Genomic DNA, 23,950 nt, shown 5'->3' on the forward strand with positions numbered 1-23,950 from the left:
AACTCCCAAAGTGGGAGGAGCAGAGGTGTTTTGATGAGTGATGGAAATAGAGTCAGTGAGGGACAAAGTGCTAGTGAAAATATAGTGTGTGGTGTTTGTTAAAACTACCGCCAGAGGACCAAAATACCTTTATTCTGTAGGTCCATAGGGGTAGAGTTAAAAGGCAGACTGGCGTTGTAAACCAAATATACCCCTCTCAGTGGTCAACATGTTTCTGCCCACTAGCGGACCCCAAAAGGGGATTCAGGGCATTCATCAGGACCATAGTTGATTAGTCACTCTGTTCAAAGTGCTGATATAATGCAAAATACGAATCTTTATGCGGATCAGTCAAGGATAAAGACAGCCATACTGGTGGCCCGAATATGTAGCAGGTCTACCATCATTCTCGAAAGGTAAAAGAGAAAACAGAAAGTAAACATTACACAATCACACAACGTTTTGCTAAGTTATAAGGGTGCTTAACTATGTATGTAGAAATGATGACCGTTGTCAGAAACATGTGCTCAAAATCTAACAGTGCTTAGCAGCCACACAAATACTTTTTAGCAGTGGTTAACTTTGCAGTCATATCCTATGTTTAATGATGGATCCCTCACCTCCTCAAAGCGTAAGTGATATCCACCCTCAAGCCGCTGGGTACCTCCAGGAGCGCCTCACTGAAAAGGAAACCATAACAAACTTGTTAATTGTCACTGACTCTATTTCCATTGCTCATCAAAACACCTCTGCTCCTTCCACTTTAGGAGTTATATTCCACACCATGGATCTTGCAGTCCAGGTGTGAGGAAGGGACCCACTAATGAAGCATGTCACACTTGGGTGAGTGAGGGTTCACGTCCTTAAAAAGTATTCCTTCTATGTAAACAATTACATTACATCAAACACATACTTATTTTTATAGGGTATTGCTTCAGGCAGTGTACTAGCCACTAGCCCTTTTTATATCAAAGGACCAGGCGGACTTGAGTGTGAAATATATTTACACAAGTTCTTCACACACTGCCTCTGAGTTATGTCTGACTGCTCTGTGCCTGCTACCTGAGGGTTGGGCACAGATTAATTTAAGGTATTGTAGTAATCTATCTTCTATGTTTATTATGGTGCATGCTCCCATGTTGTCATTCCTCTTCTATGGTTACAGAATGTTCATGTTGGAATATTCTCTGTGGACTCTGGTTTGACAGTTTCCTGGGAGCTGTTGGAACTAATGGTCATTAAATTACACCTAGCTTACCATTTGTGTGTGTTTGGAGTCACTTCAAATTAGCGACGAGGGTGGGATTTGATATTGAGAAAAGTCTGGTGGTAGCAAGGCATAGATTTTTCACTAGAGAACAAGAGAAAGAAGAGAGCATAGTTGCTTATGTGGCAGCTTTGCGCATACTTCCATCTAAGTGTGAGTTTGAACAATTTACATCTCAGTTAATTTGTGATCAGATAGTAGTTCATACTAATAATGGTAAGTTGCAAGAGCAACTGCTCACTCTTAAAAATCCTTCTTTGGATGAAACAATATCTATAGTTAAAAGTATTGAACTTTCTCAAAAATCTAAGAGGGAATTGAAACCAGATAAAAATTTGGTTAATATTGTGAGAGAAGATGAAGAGAAAAATGTAAAATCTCAAACTCAAAACAAGCCACAAACTGAAGTTAAGAGTTCAAAATGTGTACCTTTCAAGTACCACAACAGAAAGTAGCAGTGGGTCAATTAATTAATTGGCTCGAGTATGTGTCTGGAATCTGGAGGTAGACCTAAACTACATCAATAATAAGCATCTTTCCTGTGTGGAAAAATACCCATCAGTTGTCGATCCTGGACGCCCAGTTCATCATTTGGGTTTCCTTCACACCGGGAGGGTAGGTTTCAAGCCAATGCTAATGATGGAAATGGAAACCTTTTGTTGTTCTCATATGTCAGGGTGTGGATAGACAACTCAAGAGCAGTGCATGTGTAAAAGTGAAAGGGTGTGAACTGTGATGTGAACAGATAAAATTGGGTAATAGAATGGGCAAACAATTTTAATATACACCTTTCTATTCCCAATATAATAAAAATCGTGCGATACTAGTGGTTTTACCAAATAGCCACTAATCCTTGTATATGGCCAACATGTTTCTGCAGACTGAATTATGGATCCTCTAAGGTATCCTGCTGCTTTCTTCAGGACCTTAATCGCGACTGCTCATTAAAAGTGAAAAAATGAGAAAACTATCACCTGGGTATTTTAGTAGTACATCATTCTCCTACCTTCAGTGAAATCCAGAAGATCCCAGTAGAGATGTGATACCCATCCAGACACATGCAAAAAGAACAGTCAGTCAGTTTGGTTACACTATACCAGAGTTATATGCATTAGTGATTCGTGACAAAATCGAAATCTGATGTCTCACAAAATACACCACAGTTTCAAAGCTTAAAGTGGTTGCTCTCACTCACCAAAGTTGTAGGAGATAAACGCTCCACCCCACCTGGCCACAGCTCAGGTACATGGAGCCCCGCACTGATGAGCATAAAAAAGGAAAACATATTGAATGTCGGGTTAATATGACATGTCAGGAAACCGACTTCATTTTACCACCTAGGAGTCAGCAAACACATCTTGTAAATTCACCTGAGTATGTTCGTAATAATCTGAACATCGGCATGCTCTATTGTGCTAATAAGTTTCACAATGGCCTCTCTTTGTATGATAATTGTAAGTGTACTGACGCTACTTTCACATATTCCGTCGTTGTTGTTCGGAAATCATTATCGTGAAAGCGGCGTCCTGAGCTATCCGCCCCGTTACTCTAAACGGCTCTGTTCTGTCTCTTTTGTCTAAATAATGGAGACGAGCCTTGTCGGAGTTTTTGTGAGGCCACAAATAACCCTAACACCACCTTCCTTTCTTCAAAAATAAATTCGCCCCTCACTAAACGTGAAGCAGCAGCCTAGTGCGCGACCTGACTAAGCAGGAACAACAGCCTAATACCCGCCTCACTCACCGTCCGGTCGGTACTCCAGACGTCCTTCTGGGCTGTCTCGGGGAGGTGCCGACCGGAATAGAGTGCTGATCTTTGAACCTCCAGCATGGGTCACGAGAAGCGCGTCACAACTATGCGCTCTCGCACGGGTTCATGGGAAATGTAGTTACGAGCCCCAAGCAGGCTCTTGCTCGCGTTATCACCGTACCCTCGAAATTCGTTTCGTAGCCCCAAATATTTGGCAGAGGTTGACTCTCAAAGCACAGTTTATTTTGTAGTGGGGATTTTGCAGTAAAGATTTGGCAACTTGCCATTGGGCTCGTTTTGCAAGTCCAATGGCAGCACAAGACCAGAATACTGCTGGCTTGTAAAGCCCTGCAAATTAATACTGGGTAATCACAAATCGAGTACATAGGGGCCAATTGATGTTAAAGAGACCATATGTCCCTAGTGCTCAGGCACTGATGATGATAATGATACGTTTGTATGTCTATAGATCGAGTTGCATGCAATATATGAACTGTTGATGCAAAACACTGGTACATATGGGGCAACAGCCAGGGGATAAAAAGTAGTGAATCGCCACATGTAAAATTCTGCGCCGTATAAGTCTTTATAACACATAACACGCCCCATATGTCTTTATGTGGTCAAGATTATTGATCATATTGTCACAGCTGATCTATACTGGCCCAAATACCGCCATTCTTCTCAATGGACATATATTCCTCATCTTAGTGTAGTCCGGACCTCAAAGGAGCTATATCTCAGGGGACCTAGAGCGACATCCATGGGATGTCTTCATTCAAACCAGCTTTGTCGGAGTTCAATTTGAAAACCCATTTCTGTTCTGGCCTAAACAAGAAATTCTTCACATCAGATACATGGGATGGAATCATTGGCTGTTCAATCACAGTCCATTATAGATCAGTAGGACTGTGACCTACTTCCAAGAAGTGATTTGTCATTTTGGTCCCTTGGCGCTTGCATCTGATTGAACTCTTATGTTCTGAAATTCGAACCTTTATTCTCCTGGTGGTCATCCCAACATACCTCATATTACAGGGACATGTAATGAGATATATGAGGTTTGCACTGTTACAATTTGTAAAGCGTAGTTGTAACCATGGCTTTTCAGTTCCAATATCAATGCTCGTTGTCTTAGAGGTTTGGGGACATGCAGCGCAATTCCCACAAGGATGGTGACCTCTCACTGCTGGCAAATCCCACAATGTCCCCACAGATCGTGGCATTGTCACTTTAGGCCTAGTGTGGACTAGTTGATCCTTTAAATTCTGACCCCTTTTCCATGCGAAAAGAGGTGGGGGTAGTTTATCGGTCCCTGTATTGAGAATAGCCCAATGTTTTTTCACAATTTGTTGGATTTTATTGGATTGTGTAGAAAAAGTACTTGTGTGCAGAGAATCATATTGGAACTGAAAAGCCATGGTTACAACTACGCTTTACAAATTGTAACAGTGCAAACCTCATATATCTCATTACATGTCCTTGTAATATGAGGTATGTATGGATGACCACCAGGAGAATAAAGGTTCGAATTTCAGAACATAAGAGTTCAATCAGATGCAAGCGCCACGCAACCAAAATGACAAATCACTTCTTGGAAGTAGGTCACAGTCCTACTGATCTAAAATGGACTGTAGGCTCTACTCAAGAAACCTACGGCAGACCCCACCGAACTCAAGAATTACCGCCCCATCTCTCTACTCCCGTTTCCAGCCAAAGTCATCGAGAAGACCGTCAACAAACAGCTGGCCACCTTCCTCGAGACGAATGGATCCCTCGACCCATCGCAGTCTGGCTTCCGAGCCAACCATAGCACCGAGACCGCCCTCATCGCCGCCACCGATGACATCCGAGCCCTGATGGACAACGGAGAAACAGCGGCCCTCATCCTCCTAGACCTCTCCGCGGCATTCGACACTGTCTGCCACCGCACCCTAGTACAGCGCCTCAGCAACGTCGGAATCCAGGACAAGGCGCTGGAATGGATCATCTCCTTCCTCGACGGAAGAACACAGAGAGCCCGCCTACCACCGTACAAGTCAGAGGCCACCGAAGTCATCTGCGGCGTCCCTCAAGGATCCTCACTGAGCCCCACCCTCTTCAACGTCTACATGAGCCCCCTCGCGGCCATCGCACGCCAACACAACCTCAGCATAATCTCCTACGCCGACGACACCCAGCTGATCCTCTCCCTGACCAACGACCCCGCCGCCGCCAGAGCCAACCTGCACGAAGGGATGAAAGAGGTAGCCGAGTGGATGACGACCAGCCGCCTGAAACTGAACTCAGACAAGACGGAGGTCCTCATCCTGGGCTCTTCACCCTCCGCCTGGGACGACTCCTGGTGGCCTCCCGCCCTGGGCACCGCACCCAAACCGACAGACCATGCACGCAACCTGGGCTTCATCCTGGACTCCTCCCTCTCCATGACCAAGCAAGTCAACAACGTCTCCTCGGCGTGCTTCAACATCCTACGCATGCTACGGAAGATCTTCTGGTGGATCCCCACCGAGACCAGGAAGACCGTCACCCAGGCCCTCGTCACTAGCCGACTGGACTACGGCAACGCCCTCTACGCCGGTACCACCGCCAAGCTCCAGAAGAGACTCCAGCGGATCCAGAACGCCTCAGCCAGACTCATCCTCGACATCCCACGAACCAGCCACATCTCCGGACATCTGAGAGACCTTCACTGGCTCCCCGTCAACAAAAGCCCTACACGACCAAGGCCCGAGCTACCTCAACAGCCGAATCAACTTCTACGCTCCCAAACGCCACCTCCGATCAGCCAACCACGCCCTCGCCGCCGTCCCCCGCATCCGAAGAGCGACTACAGGAGGAAGGTCCTTCTCCTACCTGGCCGCCAAGACCTGGAACTCCCTCCCGACCGACCTGCGCCTGACCCAAGACCACCTCTCCTTCAGGAAGAAGCTGAAGACCTGGCTGTTCGAGCAGTAGCGGCACCCCCCCACCCCCAGCGCCTTGAGACCCTACGGGTATGTAGTGCGCTCTATAAATGTCATTGATTGATTGATTGATTGAACAGCCAATGATTCCACCCCATGTATCTGATGTGAAGAATTTCTTGTTTAGGCGCGAACAGAAATGGGTTTTCAAATTGAACTCCGACAAAGCTGGTTTGAATGAAGACATCCCATGGATGTCGCTCTAGGTCCCCTGAGATATAGCTCCTTTGAGGTCCGGACTACACTAAGATGACGAGTATATGTCCATTGAGAAGAATGGCGGTATTTGGGCCAGTATAGATCAGCTGTGACAATATGATCAATAATCTTGACCACATAAAGACATATGGGGCGTGTTATGTTTCATAAAGACTTATACGGCGCAGAATTTTACATGTGGCGATTCACTACTTTTCATCCCCTGGCTGTTGCCCCATATGTACCAGTGTTTTGCATCAACAGTTCATATATTGCATGCAACTCGATCTATAGACATACAAACGTATCATTATCATCATCAGTGCCTGAGCACTAGGGACATATGGTCTCTTTAACATCAATTGGCCCCTATGTACTCGATTTGTGATTACCCAGTATTAATTTGCAGGGCTTTACAAGCCAGCAGTATTCTGGTCTTGTGCTGCCATTGGACTTGCAAAACGAGCCCAATGGCAAGTTGCCAAATCTTTACTGCAACATCCCCACTACAAAATAAACTGTGCTTTGAGAGTCAACCTCTGCCAAATATTTGGGGCTACGAAATGAATTTCGAGGGTACGGTGATAACGCGAGCAAGAGCCTGCTTGGGGCTCGTAACTACTTTTCCCATGAACCCGTGCGAGAGCGCATAGTTGTGATGCGCTTCTCGCGACCCATGCTGAATGTTCAAAGATCAGCACTCTATTCCGGTCGGCACCTCCCCGAGATAGCCCAGAAGGAAGTCTGGAGTACTGACCGGACGGTGAGTGAGGCGCGTATTAGGCTGTTGTTCCTGCTTAGTCAGGTCACGCACTAGGCTGCTGCTTCACTTTAGTGAGGGGCGAATTTATTTTTGAAGAAAGGAAGGTGGTGTTACGGTTATTTGTGGCCTCACAAAAACTCCGACAAGGCTCGTCTCCATTATTTAGACACGAGAGACAGAACAGAGCCGTTTAGAGTAACGGGGCGGATATCTCAGGACGCTGCTTTCCCGATAATGATTTCCGAACAACAACGACGGAATATGTGAAAGTAGCGTCATTACACTTACGATTAACATACAAAGAGAGGCCATTGTGAAACTTATTAGCACAATAGAGCATGCCTATGTTCAGATTATTACGAACATACTCAGGTGAATTTACAAGATGTGTTTGCTGACTCCTAGGTGGTAAAATGAAGTCGGTTTCCTGACATGTCATATTAACCCACACAAAAAGAGAAGACCAGGTCCAATTTGATGTGTTTTCTTGAATGGTGCTAGAGGATCACTCGGATACGTGTGTTGCAGTCTATATTCAGCGCATGCGCGAAGGGTTAGTGGTTTCCGTTTTCCAACTCCCAACAGCACTGCGCATGCGCGACTAGATTAGAGTTAGACGCTACGGACCCGAGTCTTCCGGTGACACACAGGTGAGTCTACTCTTTCACTCCCTACGAGTTACATACGTAGGTCTGGACTCAGGGGCACAGCGGTCGCTGCAATTGGCTAACTACTTCAGAAGCCTCGCACATTTAAACCTTACGTGCGAACTCGTCGGTGCCTCCCCTTCCGCTGGATTGAGAGCCAGGGGCACCGACGGATAGGTGAGCGATTAAAGAGTCACGGGTATTATCCCCTAGCACCCTTATGTAGAGGCAACGCTGGCAGCTAACAGTCCCCACTACTTCCTGTGGTATTGCGTATTAGTGCTAAACAGGCCACATTTCAATATCCTTGCTGCCCTCTATTTTATGTACAGCGCTATTTTGGGCAAGACCTTAAGATCGGGGTCTCACTTTCCTTCCCTCTAGGTTTGGATTATAACACCACAGTGCTGTAATTTATCATAATACTCTCAAGTATCTTTACGACATTAGTGATGGGGTGTCAGATAGTTGCTACTGGCCCTATCACCATCTCAATTTCTAGGTTACTCACTTTCTATTAAATAAAATAAAAAGTATAGTATAAATAACAATTATTTTGATTAATTTAACCCAGTGGCGATGGTGGCTTACAGCAAGGTAGTTGGGTGTCTATCACATGTACATTGGTGTTTGTGTGTAGTGATTGGTTTGGACACAGTTGTACTTTATGCTTACTGTGTCCTTCCCCCTTTTTTTCTACACATTAGAGCGGGGCCTCAATTTCCCGAGCGGTTGCCGGGCGAGGTGAGGTCTTCACCCACATAAAGCTGGGTGAGTATCACTAGGAGGAAATGCCTCCTCGTGATGTAGCTAATATGCTTATTGTTTGCGGAACGCCAATTGTTCTCGCAGGTGTGGTTTGTCTTGATGGTGTCTTTTGGGTCATGCTGATTCTCGTGTGTTAATGGATACATGGTATTTTTTGTTTCTGTCTCTTTACACAGGAAGAAGAAGCCTTTCCTACCCATACTGGATATTAAGGTTCTAAGTTCTGGGAGACATGTTTTCCCAAAGAGTACATTGTACGCTGTTGTGTGAAACTAATGTGTTTACACTTCTGTCTATTCTTTTCACATTGTATTGCAGTAGCTAACTAATTTAAAGGTCCTGAAGAAAGCTGGAGAAACTCTCCATCTAGCTGAAACTAGTCGACCATACTGCACAGCGCCATAATGTAGTCTCACATTCTGACTACCATGCGCGGGTTTTAATCTTGACACCTACACTTATCCTTACAAGAAAAATGTTCTCAGTTTAGGTAGTCATTTTTAATATAGCACTTTTTCTTTGAGCACTGCAATTTTTGAATTGGAGGTTGCGCACAATTGTGGCTGCATGTACCGCTTTCCAATTCCGTGACATCTTCCTGTTGGCACGGGCGGTACACGGAGCTGTTGCCCCCCTTTCCCCACATGATGAAATGCCGCCACGAGGGTGGTCTGATGGGACTCTTTTGACCCTTTGTGACGCAACACTCTTCCTTACACACGTATCCGAGTGATCCTCTAGCACCATTCAAGAAAACACATCAAATTGGACCTGGTCTTCTCTTTTTGTGTGGTTTACCTTAAGTGCTGGGGCATGAGGTGACAGGTCGTTAAATTATTACCCCTTTGACCCTCTGTAAATTTTGTGTTTTGAATGTCATATTAACCCGACATTCAATATGTTTTCCTTTTTTATGCTCATCATTGCGGGGCTCCATGTACCTGAGCTGTGGCCAGGTGGGGTGGAGCGTTTCTCTCCTACAACTTTGGTGAGTGAGAGCAACCACTTTAAGCTGTGAAACTGTGGTGTATTTTGTGAGACATCAGATTTCGATTTTGTAACGAATTACTAATGCATATAACTCTGGTATAGTGTAACCAAACTGACTGACTGTTCTGTTGGTTACTCTTTTTGTTTGTGTCTGGATGGGTATCACATCTCTACTGGGATCTTCTGGATTTCACTGAAGGTAGGAGAATGATGTACTACTAAAATACCCAGGTGATAGTTTTCTCATTTTTTCACTTTTAATGAGCAGTCGCGATTAAGGTCCTGAAGAAAGCAGTAGAATACCTTAGAGGATCCATAATTCAGTCTGCAGAAACATGTTGACCATATACAAGGATTAGTGGCTATTTGGTAAAACCACTAGTATCGCACGCTTTTTATTATATTGGGAATAGAAAGGTGTATATTAAAATTGTTTGTCCATTCTATTACCCAATTTTATCTGTTCACATCACAGTTCATACCCTTTCCCTTTTACACATGCACTGCTCTTGAGTTGTCTATCCACACCCTGACATATGAGAACAACAAAAGGTTTCCATTTCCATCATTAGCATTGGCTTGAAACCTACCTTCCCGGTGTGAAGGAAATCCAAATGATGAACAGGGCGTCCAGGATCGACAACTTATGGGTATTTTTCCACACAGGAAAGATGCTTATTATTGATGTAGTTTAGGTCTACCTCCAGATTCCAGACACATACTCGAGCCATTTAATTAATTGACCCACTGCTACTTTCTGTTGTGATAGTTTGTATTGAGGGGCTGTAGTAGTGTGAGGTCTTTAAACATCCCCTTGGGCCCTCCCTTCTCTTTTTGTGTTGTACCTAACAAGTACGACAAAAAGAACTTTGTATCTAGGAATTCGTGCAAAAAGTGTGGGTTTGCAGCTCATTTTGCTAATGTTTGTCCCGCAAAAAATGCCACCTGCCACAAGTGTGGTAAACAAGGGCATTTTGCTCGTGTGTGTAATTACAAGAGCAATGTAGGTGTGGTTTGTGATGAGCAAAATGAGAGTGAGTCAGAAATTGTAAGCTCTTTATCAGACTTAGTGGTTGTAGTAAAAGATGAAACAGAAGACTGTGTGGATCCTATTTTGGAGATTTTGGTAGACAATAAACCACTTGATTTGTTAGCTGATTCAGGGGCACGCATAACAATGATTACAGATGAGTTATTTGAGAAAACTTGGGATAATAAACCACTCAGTCCACCTGACAGAAGTCCAGTCTCTTATGAGGGTAGAAGAATTGAGTTATCTGGGGTTTTTGAAACTTCATTGGTTTTTAAGTATAAACACATTCAAGGTAAAGTGTATGTAGCAAAGAAAGGTCTTAACATTTTAGGATGGTATCACTAAGGGTTGTTTGGCATGACATTAAGACCAGGTGCTAAAGAGCAGGTTTCTATAGTGGAAGATTTAATGGGGGAGAGTTCATCTGTATCATGGTTTACGAAGTTTCCTAAGGTGTTTGGGAATAAACTAGATGTATTGCTGGTTTTAAACATTTGATTAAGGTTAAGGAAAGTGCTGTCCCTGTCAAGCATAAATTACGCAATGTTCCTGTGAGGGAAGATTTGGCATTGGAACTTAAAAAAATGTGTGTGTCAGGTGTGATTGAACCTATTGAATCTTCTCTTTGGTTGTCTCCCTTGGTGGTGAGACGCAAACAGAATGGCAGTCTTAGGGTTTTCATTGACCTTCGCAGTGTTAACGATTACATTTGGGTGGATTCCCATTCTCTTCCTCGTATTGATGATATATTATCAAAATTTGCAGATGCAAAGGTATTTTCTAAAATCGACTAGGCTAGGGCTTATCACCAAATTCAGTTAGATCCGTCATGCAAAGATGTTACTGCATTTTTTAAACCGATTGGCACATTTCAGTTTCGGAGGATGCCGTTTGGACTGGCCTCGGCTGCGTCCGTGTTCCAACGTGTAATGGAAAAGGTTCTAGAGGGTGTTGACAATACAGTTGTTTACCAAGATGACATCCTAGTAGCAGGCGACAATGAAGAAATACATGATCGTAATTTGTCACTTGTGTTGAAAAGGTTAGAAGTGAATGGTATTGTGGCAAACAAACAGAAATGTATTTTTGGGGTGCAGTCCATTGAATATCTAGGGCATCAGATTTCAGGTGAAGGTATTATACCTACTGAAGGTTTCGTTCAAGCAATTGTTGATGCTCCCAGTCCCACTACTAAGGAAATGGTTTCATCATTTCTTGGAATGTGTGAATTTTATTCTAAATTCAGTCAGAATTTTTCTATGAAGACTGTAAATATGAGACAATTACTCACGAAAAGAGCTATTTTCAAATGGGATAAAATTTATGAAAAAGAGTTCATTGATTTAAAAAAGAATTGGGAACATGTAAAATGCTCACACCTTTTGATCCAAATTTAATATGTACTGTATCAGTTGATGCAAGTTTGTTTGGGTTGGGTGGTATGATTTCTCAGTCTAAACTTGGTAAGGAACAAACGGTGGGTTTTGCATCACGGGCATTACGTCCCAGTGAGAAAAAATACTAATTATAGAGCGTAAATTGCTTGCATGTTGCTGGGCCATTGAAAGATTCAAGTGTTTTTTGTGGGGGAGAAGTTTTAATCTATTAACTGACCATAAGCCTTTGGTTCCCATTCTTCAAGGCAAAGTGATAAAGGAACACACACCACGTATTGCTAGGCTTAGTGCCAAATTATTACAATATAGTTTTAAGGTGGCGCATATATCAGGTGGCAAGAACACATGGGCAGATTTTTTGTCTAGATTTCCCATTCCCATTTCTGCTCATGAGTTAAACAAAGACATGGATGAGGATTGTCTTATTGCAGCTGTTGATGCTTGTTCAGTGTGTTGTTTTACTGAACAGGAATGGTTTGCAGCCTTGGAAGTTGACTCTACTCTTAAAGAAGTTCAAAATCACATAGTCGAAGGTTGGCCTAAAGAGAAACATCTAGAAAAAGACTTACATCAATATTTAAAGATAGCTGATGAACTTACTGTGGAGGAAGGTGGCATGATTATGAGGGGCGACAAGTTTGTCCCACCTGAAAAGTTGAGAAATTGCATTATCAGATTTGGACATGAGGGTCATTTGGGCCAAACCAACACTAAGAAGAGAATTAGACATTTTTATTGGTGGCCATCCATGGATCGAGAAATAAATTCTGTAGTTGAAGATTGTTTAACTTGTAATGCCAGTGATAAAGTGGTGAAAATTGTATCTCCTCCTATACAGGATGTTCCCAGGCCAGATGGTCCTTGCTTGAATTTGGCGGTGGATTTTGTAGGTCCATTCAACATTTTGCCAAGTAAATATAAATTTGCATTGGTGGTGGCTGATTATTTCAGTAAATGGTGAGATGTACATTTTATGCCTGATCCTAACTCGATGGAAGTTATTAAATTTTTTCAAAGTCTGTGTGCAAGGGAAGGTTTTCCTAAAGAAATTGTATCAGACAATGGAGTTCAATTCACTTCGAGAGAAATGGTGAATTTTTTTTTGCAGTCAGGAATTAATCATAGGAGAGTGGCGCTATATCACCCACAGGCAAATGGTTTTATTGAGTGGACAAACCGTATTCTGGTTGAATGTATTCAATGGGCTGTTTCATCTAAGATTGACATCAAAAAAGCTGTGCAAAGTATGTTGTGGGCACATCGCACTACACCAAGTAATATAACTGGTTCAAGCCCCTTCAAACTATTGAGAGGGCGTGAAGCGTCTTTCCATTTATGTCCTGCATGGATGAAGAAATGGGGATTTATTCTTAATGAGAAGTCAGGTGAATCTTCTATTCAACCTGGGTTGGATGTAGCAAGAGACACAACAAATGGAGTGGTTGGTGGCGGTAATCAGTTTAAATTAAATAAGGTTCAGACTTTTGTTTCCAAAATCAAAGTGGGTGATTGGGTCAAAATTAAATCTCCCCATGATGTGCCTAAAGGTTTATCTAAATTCAGCTCTCCGGTGAAAGTAGATACTGTGGCTAAGTGTGCTGTTAGGGTCAATGGGAAGAATTGGTGGAATCTTTCTCGCATTTACAAATTGCCAGAGATGGTGGTTTCACAGATGGGCATTGATGAATTTGATGTCAAAGAAAATTCATACAGTAATTGTAAATTAGAATATGTTCCTCCTAGGAGGAGTAGTAGGATCCGGATTCGACCTAAACGGTTGGATTTATGATCTGTTTTTATTATCTGTTTTGTAATACTGTTTTTTGGATAAATCATCTGTTTTGTAATATCCGAGTTTAAAATGAAATGCATGTCTTTCATTTATGTTTTCTTCTTTGTTCCTCTTTTCTTTCTTTTCTCTTCTGCTTTTATTCTTCTTTTTATGCAAGTGTCTATAGCTTTTAGGTTTTTATTTGCAATAACTGTTATCATTTTGTTGTTGTAATGAAGGGAGATATTGTAGTAATCTATCTTCTAGGTTTATGATGGTGCATGCTCCCATGTTGTCATTCCTCTTCTATGGTTACAGAATGTTCATGTTGGAATATTCTCTGTGGACTCTGGTTTGACAGTTTCCTGGGAGCTGTTGGAACTAACGGTCATTAAATTACACCTAGCTTACCATTTGTGTGTGTTTGGAGTCACTTCAGGGTTGCTTGTGACTTCATCCTGACAAGTACTGCAGTAACTGCTTGAGTGGGGTTCCATCCACCACCACCCAGTATTATGCCATTTTCTTACAGCTCAATTTTGAGAAAGACATCCATTATTATCAAAAAGGGACACACAGGCTAGGTTTGATTAAAGGGAAGTAGCACCTGTGTTTTTGTGAAAGCTTTGAACCACTGTGACACATGAATATGCACATGATAGGGGGATACTCACACAATGTACACACAGAGTCAAACAAGTAACAGCCACTAGATTAGAATTGTCAGCTTGTTCAATCAACTTGCAAGGCACAAAAAGTTTTCTCTGAACACATGATATAAGCCAAAGGTAACATACAGAATGTTTACCTTCATAAACCCCAGAGCTTCCATTATACATGACTTTTGAGAAGAGTGTGCCCTTGGTTTTGTCCCTCTCACTCCTCAAAGTGCTCCTCATGCAAAGACCCTCTGTCATCACAAAAAATGAGATTCAGAAAACCACAGGGCTTGCGTTCATAAAAGACATTTTCTGTATGCACAGGAGCCCTTATATGAGTGAGAAACATCAGGAAACACTTTCTGACTCATAACAGGACTTTTGCGATCCTTTCTGAATTGCAAATAGAAGGGGGCATGAAAGGGGAGTCCCCCTCCTATTTTCGATTCATAAATGAACATATCAATCGTTTACAATTGCAATGGTGGATACAAACCATTGATAAGCTACCGACCCTTGAGTTGGGATAGTAACTGATTTCGAAAGGAAAAGGGGTCTGTTAGACCTGGTATGATTGGCGTGAGTCTCCCTTCATTTTGACGGATTGCCTCCTCTGTTTTGATATGTTTTTGCTGGATTTATGCTTTGGGCACTGTGCCACTGCTAATCAGTGCCACAGTGCAAGTGCTCCCTATGTTAAATTGATATACTAATTGGTTACTCCATGATTGGGTTATTTGATTTACCTGTCAGCCCCTAGTACAGTGCACCATGTGTGCCCAGGGCTTGTAAATCAAATGCTGCTGGTGGGCTAGCAGCACTGGTTGTGCCACCCATAGAAGCAGCTTGTAAAGTGTGTCTCAGGCCTGCCATTGCAAGGCCTGTGTGCAGTCTAGCACTGCCATGTCGACTTGGGCAAGTGCACTCACTTGCCAGTCCCTAAACCTTCCCTTTGCTTCATATTAGACACCCATATAGTAGGCCCAATGGCAGGGTGCATTGTAAGTATAAGGTAGGACATGCTGTGATGTGTGTAGCATGTTCTAATAGTGAATTACAGCCATTTTCGTTTTTCACTATGGAAGGCTACCTGTTCTCATAGGCCAGAATGGGCAGTTAGTTTATTACATTCTTACAATCCTAACTGACTCAGGGAGCATGGTTGAAATTCGAAATTAGTATGCCTGAACTCAGAAAATTAAAATACATATTTTAGCAAAGTTGGTTTTAACATTCAGTGTTTGAAAATGCCACTTTTAGAAAGTAAGTATTTTCTTGCCTAACTATCCAGGCCTGCCTCTGCTGGGTTGTGTATTACTTGTCTGGGTTTGTGAGTGACAGGGATGGGGAATTCCAGGAGACAGGCTGGGACAGCCCGGTGGTGAATAGAGAGATCTGCATCTAGATGGGCGGGAGGAGTTGTACCTGGGACCTGAATAGGGCTGGGCCTTACCTCTACAACGCTGGCTCCTTCCCCTGTGGCTTGTCTGATGTCTCTGCCCTGCACTGTGAAAGGAGAGGAGGAATCATGTCAACAGAGTGCTCCAGAGCTGTACCTTCCCTCCCCTGCGCTGGCTGAACCTCCTATGGGGCGGCTGATGTCTCTGCCCTGCACAGTGAAAGGAAGAAGAGAGTCATGTAAACAAAGTGCTCAGGAACTGGGTTGGACTAGGCAGAGGCCCCTCTGCCTTCAGAGAACAAAGGATTTTGGGGTATAAATATTGGGACCCTGATCCCAAGAAATTAGATCACTTCTGGAACAAGAAACCTTTCTGCCAAGGAGAAGAACCAAGGAAGCTGCAGGAGTTTGGACTGCCCCTCTGCCAGTGTGCTGTTTGCTGGGTTGGCCTGCAGTGGTTGCTTCATTGCCAAGGGAAAGGAGAAGGAACTTTGTAAGGACTTTCATCTACAGAATATTCTCCAAGGGCTTAAACTGTGTTTGCCTCCTGCTGAAGTCTCAGGGACAAAAGACTTCACCTCCAGCTCCCTCCTGAATTTCCTTGCTGGGAATTCTGACTCCAGTCACTTGTGTGCCGCTGGGACCTGGAAGCGCGACGCATCGAGAAGAAGCGTGTTGCCGCCGCAGCTGAAATCATTGCAACGCCGGAGAAGCGAGCCTTCGCCGCATTTCCCTGGAAGCGTCTGTTCATCGAAGCGGCCTGCTGTCTCATCACCGGAGAAGCGTGACACCATCGAGAGAGTCGCCATCGCATCATTGGAGAAGCGTGTCGTAGGGTCTGTCACGGCTCCAAAGTACAGAGTCGTCGCAAGCCTGCCACGGCGTCATTGCATCGCCGCATCAAGGGCGCCATCTTCTCGCATCGCAACCGGATCATCGCATCACATCAAGGTGCCATCATGCGCACCGCAACGGGCCCACAGGCCAAGAATCTACGCATCACCTCCGCACTGGTAAGGCGCACGATGAGTCCCCTACCCTGCGCAAGCATTGGGGATGGATGCAACCATACCCCCGGGTCACGGAACCAACGCATCTCCCCTTTTGCGAGCCTTTTGTTCACTTTGCGTTACGCATCCAGGTACTTTGTTAAGAACTTTGTCGCATTTACCATCAACTTGAACTAAGCAACTTTAATCATCTTTTAAGTAATCTTAAGTGTAGTATTGTGGACTTTTGTTGTTTGGGTCTTGTGTTTAAGTCTATATAAAAAATACTTACTTTTATAAAACCCTTGTTGTGTCCATCTGTGGTGTTTTCACTGTATTACTGTGTATATTCACAAATGCTTAACACACTGCCTCTGAGATAAGCCTGTCTGCTCGTGCCAAGCTACCAAGGGGGTGAGCAGGGGTTATTACGGAGTGAAATCCCCTTATCCTGACTTAGAAGTAAGGGTCCCTATTTGGACAAAGGTGAATTCCATTGCCAACTAGAGATCCCCAGATCTAACAGGGTCTCTTTAAGATCCCTCTACTTTTTTATTCAAAAGCAGCACTGGTTCCTTTGAGGAAAATGAAATGATTAAAAAATTTAAAAATTCAATTTTAGAATGTAATTATAGGGATGGTGGCCAGCTGTACCTTCCTTGCAGGTCATCATCCCTTTGATTGAAGCCAATCACTGCGATAGTGATTGCGACCTACCTAATAAATATTACTTAGGCAGCCCATTCTGCGACCCCCCTGCGAATTTGTATTTTGTTAAATACTTTATTAGTACATGGGTCGGTTTGCAAAGTGCTATTACATTTGCAAGATGTCAGTGCACAATGTATGTCCACTTTTCATAAATTTAATAATAGTAGTACATTTGGCCCAAAGTGAATCCCTGTGTGTATACAATGAATACCCTAAATAAACCCAGAAACAAATGTGCTGATAAGAACATACATTTAGGCTCCAAGAGGTATTTTGGGATGCAGTGTAAGCAATATATATTGTCATACCCATTACATTACTATAGTTAAGGACAGCTGTACCTGTCGATGGTTGAAACAGAATAAAATGAGTGTCAGCTTTTGTCAATAGCATAATAAACTGGCAAACGGCCCAGTAAATTAAGACGTATTACTGACATCCTCAGTGACCTGGAGGTGATAAGCCTTAATTCATACAAGAAAGGCGGAGGGTACATTTCAGTTAACGGGGGAGACTGCAACTGCATTGCAGGGGTATTTTAAAAATATATAACATTATAGTGCTTTTATTTCTGCCATCCCAGGCAGGCCAAACCATCATTTGTTCCTTAACAGCGAACAACCCCGCAGAGAAAACAGGCGGCGTGTGGTTTTGGCAAGACATGGCTGCATTCATTGCCTTATGCTTTAAAATAGCTTCTTGAAAATTATGGCCAGGTGTGCATCGCCTGCCGGTGTGCAGATAGTAAGGACATTTTGTATGCAACCAGTGGTGCATTAAAGCAGCCAATACTCCTCACAGCTTAGGTAGGGACCAATAAAGGTACCATACCTACGCGTCATTCTTACTCTCTCTTTGTTTGGTCTTGCAGTTTGGTACAAAATGGCGTTTACTCATTAATTTGTGGTGAACTTGACATGGCGGTAAACTGCTGGGCTGTCACGGCAGAGGGTGGAGCATTGCAAAACGTAGCAATATAGCGCAGACTGCTGTCTGAGTGACTTTTAAGACTGAATAAATACTGTCTGTGTTAGTATTCTGCGCAGCGCCAAGCCGGTCCATCAGCCTTCCATCCTTCTAAGGTAGGTAACTACAGTAACACTACTTGAGTATATTACATCTGTTTGCAGCACTTAGAAGCAACATTAACCCTGTAGAAAAACACTAATAATTATAGGAAAAACATTTTACAAAAGTAAAGTTTACATTTAAAAAAAAAGGAAGCTGGAATACCAGCAATTTGAGAAAGCAAAGCGCAGAGTAAGTCACAACCGTTTTGCAACATAGAATTTATATAGTATGATCAACCGACCAATACATTATGTTAAAAACTTAAGCGACATAAAAGCCAAAACCTCTTTTTCTTCTGCTTTTCACTTTACCGCTGTCAGATAACTGTATACCGGCGCCAGTTTGTTATGTTCTAGATGAAATGGGCTTTAAAAGGCTATGAGAACACAATCAAATCTATGACACACGGTATCTGTGCAAATAATCGTAGTTTATCGTTTAGAACTTCTAATCCTCTTATGTATTTAATCGTTAACACACTGCCGGGGAATTTGTGCTGCCTTCTTTATCTGAACTCTGATCACCTATCAACCCATCCTTTTCTCCCGGTTCGAAAGGGAAAAGTAGCCGCTGAGAGCAGAACAGTTGCCATAGCAACCGTCTGGCAGCCTCCTCGGCGCATCTCGTACTGAGCAACAGTGTTGACTCCCGAGGCGGGGTGGGAGGGGCGCGGCCGGGAGGAGGTAAAGGGAGGTCGCTCCATCTTCGTTAATATGCACGCCAAGTGACTGCGGAGCTGGGTGAGGGCCGAAGAAGTGCAAACAAAGCAAGCTGTATCCGCAGATACAGACTCCTTACATAAGTGCCAGGGTCCCGACGGTGCGGATGTGACTCTTTGCCATGCTTACTGGACTGTAGGAACATTAATTCCAGGGTACCGCATTAAGCTGCTTCGATGTGTTTCTGTGATTGCTGTGAGTGCACTTTGACCTGTCGTCGTTCAAAAAAAAAAAAATACAGATATTTGGTATTTGAAAATCTCCTCTTTGTTCTTAATATACAATTAGCGCTAATTCACCATTCTTCTAACAAAAGACAGGGTTGTGAATTGGGTTAAATAAGTATTTTAAGAGGAAATATCGTCTGAGGGGCGGTATTTGGCTTTTAACGCGTGTTCGAGTTAAAAATTGATTCTTTGATGGGAGCATTGGTTTTCTTCAACCGCATTGTGCTGACAGATCGCCTGCTTGGAAGATGAGAAGGTCGTGAACCTCCGCAGAGCGAAGGCCGTACAACATCTTGAATCGCTGCCAATAGTTGTGCATCACAGGAGAGCTCTTGGCTGAGCTGGGAAGGTGGTGCGTACTTATCAGCAGGCTAGCCGGAAGCCGTTACTGGCTGACTTCTCTGAGACAGGTGTCATATGGGAATCACTGAACTGCACATTATAAGGATTTGTACAGCAGATTCCAGGAAGTCGATTTCATCTCCTTTACGCTGTCACCCCTACACACAACAACAACACTACAAGTACACTAAATATTGCAATTTCTAAAGTAGTGGGCTTCTTAACGCCCCATACCTGTAACTGCATCCTTATTTAGGGTGACCAACTGGATTGGGTGCAAATTCAGGACGGTGAGTGTGAAAATTCAGGACAAAGGGTCAAAATTCAGGACAAAACTTTGGAAGAAAGGATACATTTTCCAGACACATCAGAGGAGGTCGCGCAATAATATAGCACTAAATAGACAACCAACATAAGTACAAGTCAAAATACGTTTATATTAGGTTGAGGCAATCGTGCACTTTGCAGTTTTTCGCTCGGCTTTGAGCAACTGTGAAGGTGTTTTTGTGGTGTTTCATATGCTCATGATCTATATATATGGTTATCTATATATATGGTTACTGCACTGGGTTGAATGCAGCACACATAGCATGAGGAAGTTACAAGGAGAAATGGAGATATTTCTCCTTGTACACCTCTCCTGGGAAGGCATACCTTTTTGGCGCATTCCCATCTGAGAATGCATCAAAAACCAGTGCAGTGCAACAATTTACACTGCTTTGTCTTACTCCAGATTTATTGAGCCACTGAGGGCCATGGAAAGTGGTCTTGCGTGGCTTTATAAATCTGACTTAAGGTTTGCGTTGCTCTTGCACCACATTGCGAGGTGCAGAAGCAATGCAAATCAGCTCATAGATAGGCCCCTAGGAACAATCACAACCACCACGTCCATCAAATATAAATGTGAAGATGGTGGACCATAGGACATATGTGAATTTTAACTTCTGCTCCTAACTAAACCATGAGAGGTCGACAAACATAAACCGATCTTAGATGGATCACCTCTTCTTCCATCTTAGAAATGTTTACTGAAAATCCACTTTGCAATAAATGTTTGCATGTATGTGAGACTGGGAAAGTCAGAAGAGGAGGTATAAGCCATCACAGGGAAAATGAAAGCTTCAACACTACTGGCACACCTTGCAGACTTTATGCAGAGTCCTGTCCTCGACTCTTACTGCATAATAAATTCCCATCCACCACACATCTAGTTCAGTTTGCAATTCTGCCATTACAACAAGTTTCTCATTCACTTCCAGGTCTAACTTCACAAAATATACACTTAAACAGCACTTACAATAGGAATTTACATAAAAAATAATGTAGATTTTTTTAAACTATCTGTAAATTATTATTAGTGAAAACAAACTCATAACTCTTTCAGAATCTTAAACCAAGAAAACATTTCTGGTATTTCCTTTATTAAAGTAGCAAACCAACACACCACAGGTTTCAAGCTTATCTGCCCCCACAGATCAGTGACTTAAGGGCTGATTTAGATCTTGGTGGTATTACTGTCATCCTGTCGCGGCGGTAGTCCCAAGTACTCAGTTGAGAAGACAGCGGTATGCCTGCTTTATTTAGATGTTGCGGCTATAGACATAAGACTGCCGCGGTAGCAGTCTTCAGTGCTGGCTAACACTACTCTGCCTCTGTCAGTTCGGCGGGATTGCGCCGAGCTGATTTGATGTTCCCGTTATGCTGGCAGTGCCCTTGCGGCGAAGTCCTGATGGAGTGAAGCAATGAAGAAGTGGAGACAGGTAAGTACTACTTATTTTCATCTAAATACACATATATGTTGTGAATCTGTCAATATGTAGATGTAGGTAATGTGTACTGCCCATTTTGTTTACATATTGCATTGCACTCCAACAACATACACGCACTGTTGAATGTACACCCACACACTGCAAAAGCCTACCTCAGATCCCAAAAACAACAGGATGACTGAGCATCGTGGTCAATTAGCAGCAGCACAGGAATGACCTGGTCAATGGCTTGCAAGATGGAATTGGTTTGGGGACACCGTAAAAAGGTAAGTTATCACCTCTTTTTTTTTTTGATTCTGCCAACTCGCACTTGGGTGATTCCTGGCCACAGTTGGCTTGACTTGAAAGGCACATCGTAATCTGAATGGCGGGAAGCTTGGTGGAACTCTCTCCGACAGCAGCTTCTGCCTCTGGTGTCAATGAAGCTGAGACCACGCATCGACACTGGAGGAGCATGAAAATGGACGCGATGAGAAAATTGAGATGATGCAATAGGAGATCCTCAAACTCAAGGAACAGCACATAGAGCTCCAGGGGCATGTGGAGGATATGGAAAACTGCTCCCGCCACAATAGTGTGCGTATCCGTGGAATGAAATTGGGGGCCAAAGGAGAAGACCTCAGGGAATTCAAGTCAAAGGACGGTAAAAATGCCAGCATTTGTGAAGCGCACAGCTACCTCCAACGGAAGTGTCACTGCACTGTCCGTATACCGCTTAGGAACCCTTCCTGGCTTTTCCCTGTGAAATGTCCACTCCTGGGCACCCCCAAGGTGAAGCCAGGCATCCCAGCGTTGTTGGGGCCGTTGTGGAGATTAAGCAAGCTATTGTCCAGAGTTGCAGAGTGGGACCCATGATTAGAATAGGCACCGAGGCGAGAATGATCAGGTCCGAGGAAATTGAGCCCAAGAACCGCTGTGGGGGGTATTGAACCCTGGTCCCAGGCCAGACCTCTGCATCAGGGCTCTAACCATTGAGCCACACTTCTCCACGGTAGTGGTGAATGAAGACATCATCTTATAGCATAACAATTTCTTCAGGATTTCTTCGTGGATGTGATGAAACACGTGTTGACTGTTCTTGTGTTCTCTTTCAAGGACTGGATCATGCTATCACAACCTAAGAAACCTCATTTTGTAACCATTTGTCTGAATCTTTAGTGTTTTCAGTCCTAATAAATATTGTCAAAAAACGCTTTTAGCTAACCTTGCATTTTCTATGGAATAAATCTATGAACATTTGAAGAGTAAATCTCTGGTGTTTTCCTGTGCTAAAGCAGACTTTTGTTCCATTAGTCCTGAGAAAATAATGTCATATACTTGAACTCTAAACTTTAGGAGTGCCGGGGTACATCTTGTTGTATACACATCAGGGAGTTCGTCCAGGCCCTCTTTCCCCAGGTACTCGGGCCAGAACACACAACAGAGATCTAGATTGACAGAGTCCTCCGAGTGGGGCTGCCGTGACTAGTGACGGCCCCGCCGCCAGATATTTCGGCATGTGTGCACAACTTTGAGCTAAAGAAACTTATCATTAAGAAGGCAAGAGACATGCACCCTTTGCAATTCAGGGGTCACTCCCCGACACTCTACCAGGATCTCACTGAAGCTACACTGTCCAAAAGAAGGGGATTCTATCAAACACCCTTCACCTGAGGTAGAAGGGAATTGCTTATGCCTGGGGACACCCTTTTTGCTTCATTTTTAGACACAAAGGCAAGCTGAGACAGATCAGATTGCTTCAAGATGCCAGGGAAGTACTGGGTATGGAGGCACCAGCCTCTTCGGAGGTTCAGCACAAGTCCCCTGTCAGAACCGAAGCAGACTAGATTGCTGGCAGACAGTAGGAAGGCCATCCTCCACCCACAAGCTGGATACGGCAACAATGGAAAAATAAAGAGAAGCGGTTCTCTTCTCACTGACCACCAGCCCAGTCCACTCGTCCCCCGCCTGAATGTAAGGTGATTTTAAGCCAGGCATAATTCTGCGGTGGAGTCGGGGGCTGCCCTTGTTCGTCTCTAAAGGTCTGCTTTGTGCAATTGCCCCTGTTTATACATTCACACACCCTTGCATTAGTTTTTTCCTATTATTGAGAAAATATATAATGTTCATGTTTTTTGGGTTTATTTATTTTGGGGCACCCTGCACCGCTCTTCAAGTCATCCGCACACGGTGGTCACGTATTCACACCTTCATGCACGCCATCCTAAGCCCCCTAGATACGGAGGCTCTGCTTCCCTTTCCACCAGCTCCAGCACATGGGTAGGGATCTAAAAGTTGTTAGCCTCAATGTAAGAGGCCTTAATCACCCGGCTAAATGCTCTGCTATCCTCTTCTTGTTGGAAAACTTTGAAGGGGATGTCTGCATGCTGCAGGAGACCCACCTGCTATCCAGAGATACGGTTTGTGTGCAATCCCGCCGATTTCCTCATCGATATTGATCCTCAGGCAACGTTAAAAAAAATGGAGTAGCCATTTTGTTGGGAGTACAGTTTGAACGGTAGGACCTCTCAACCCTGTACGAAGTGAAACGGAGGGT

Source organism: Lissotriton vulgaris, chromosome 8, assembly GCF_964263255.1.
Source record: "Lissotriton vulgaris chromosome 8, aLisVul1.2, whole genome shotgun sequence".
NCBI lineage: Eukaryota > Metazoa > Chordata > Amphibia > Caudata > Salamandridae > Lissotriton > Lissotriton vulgaris.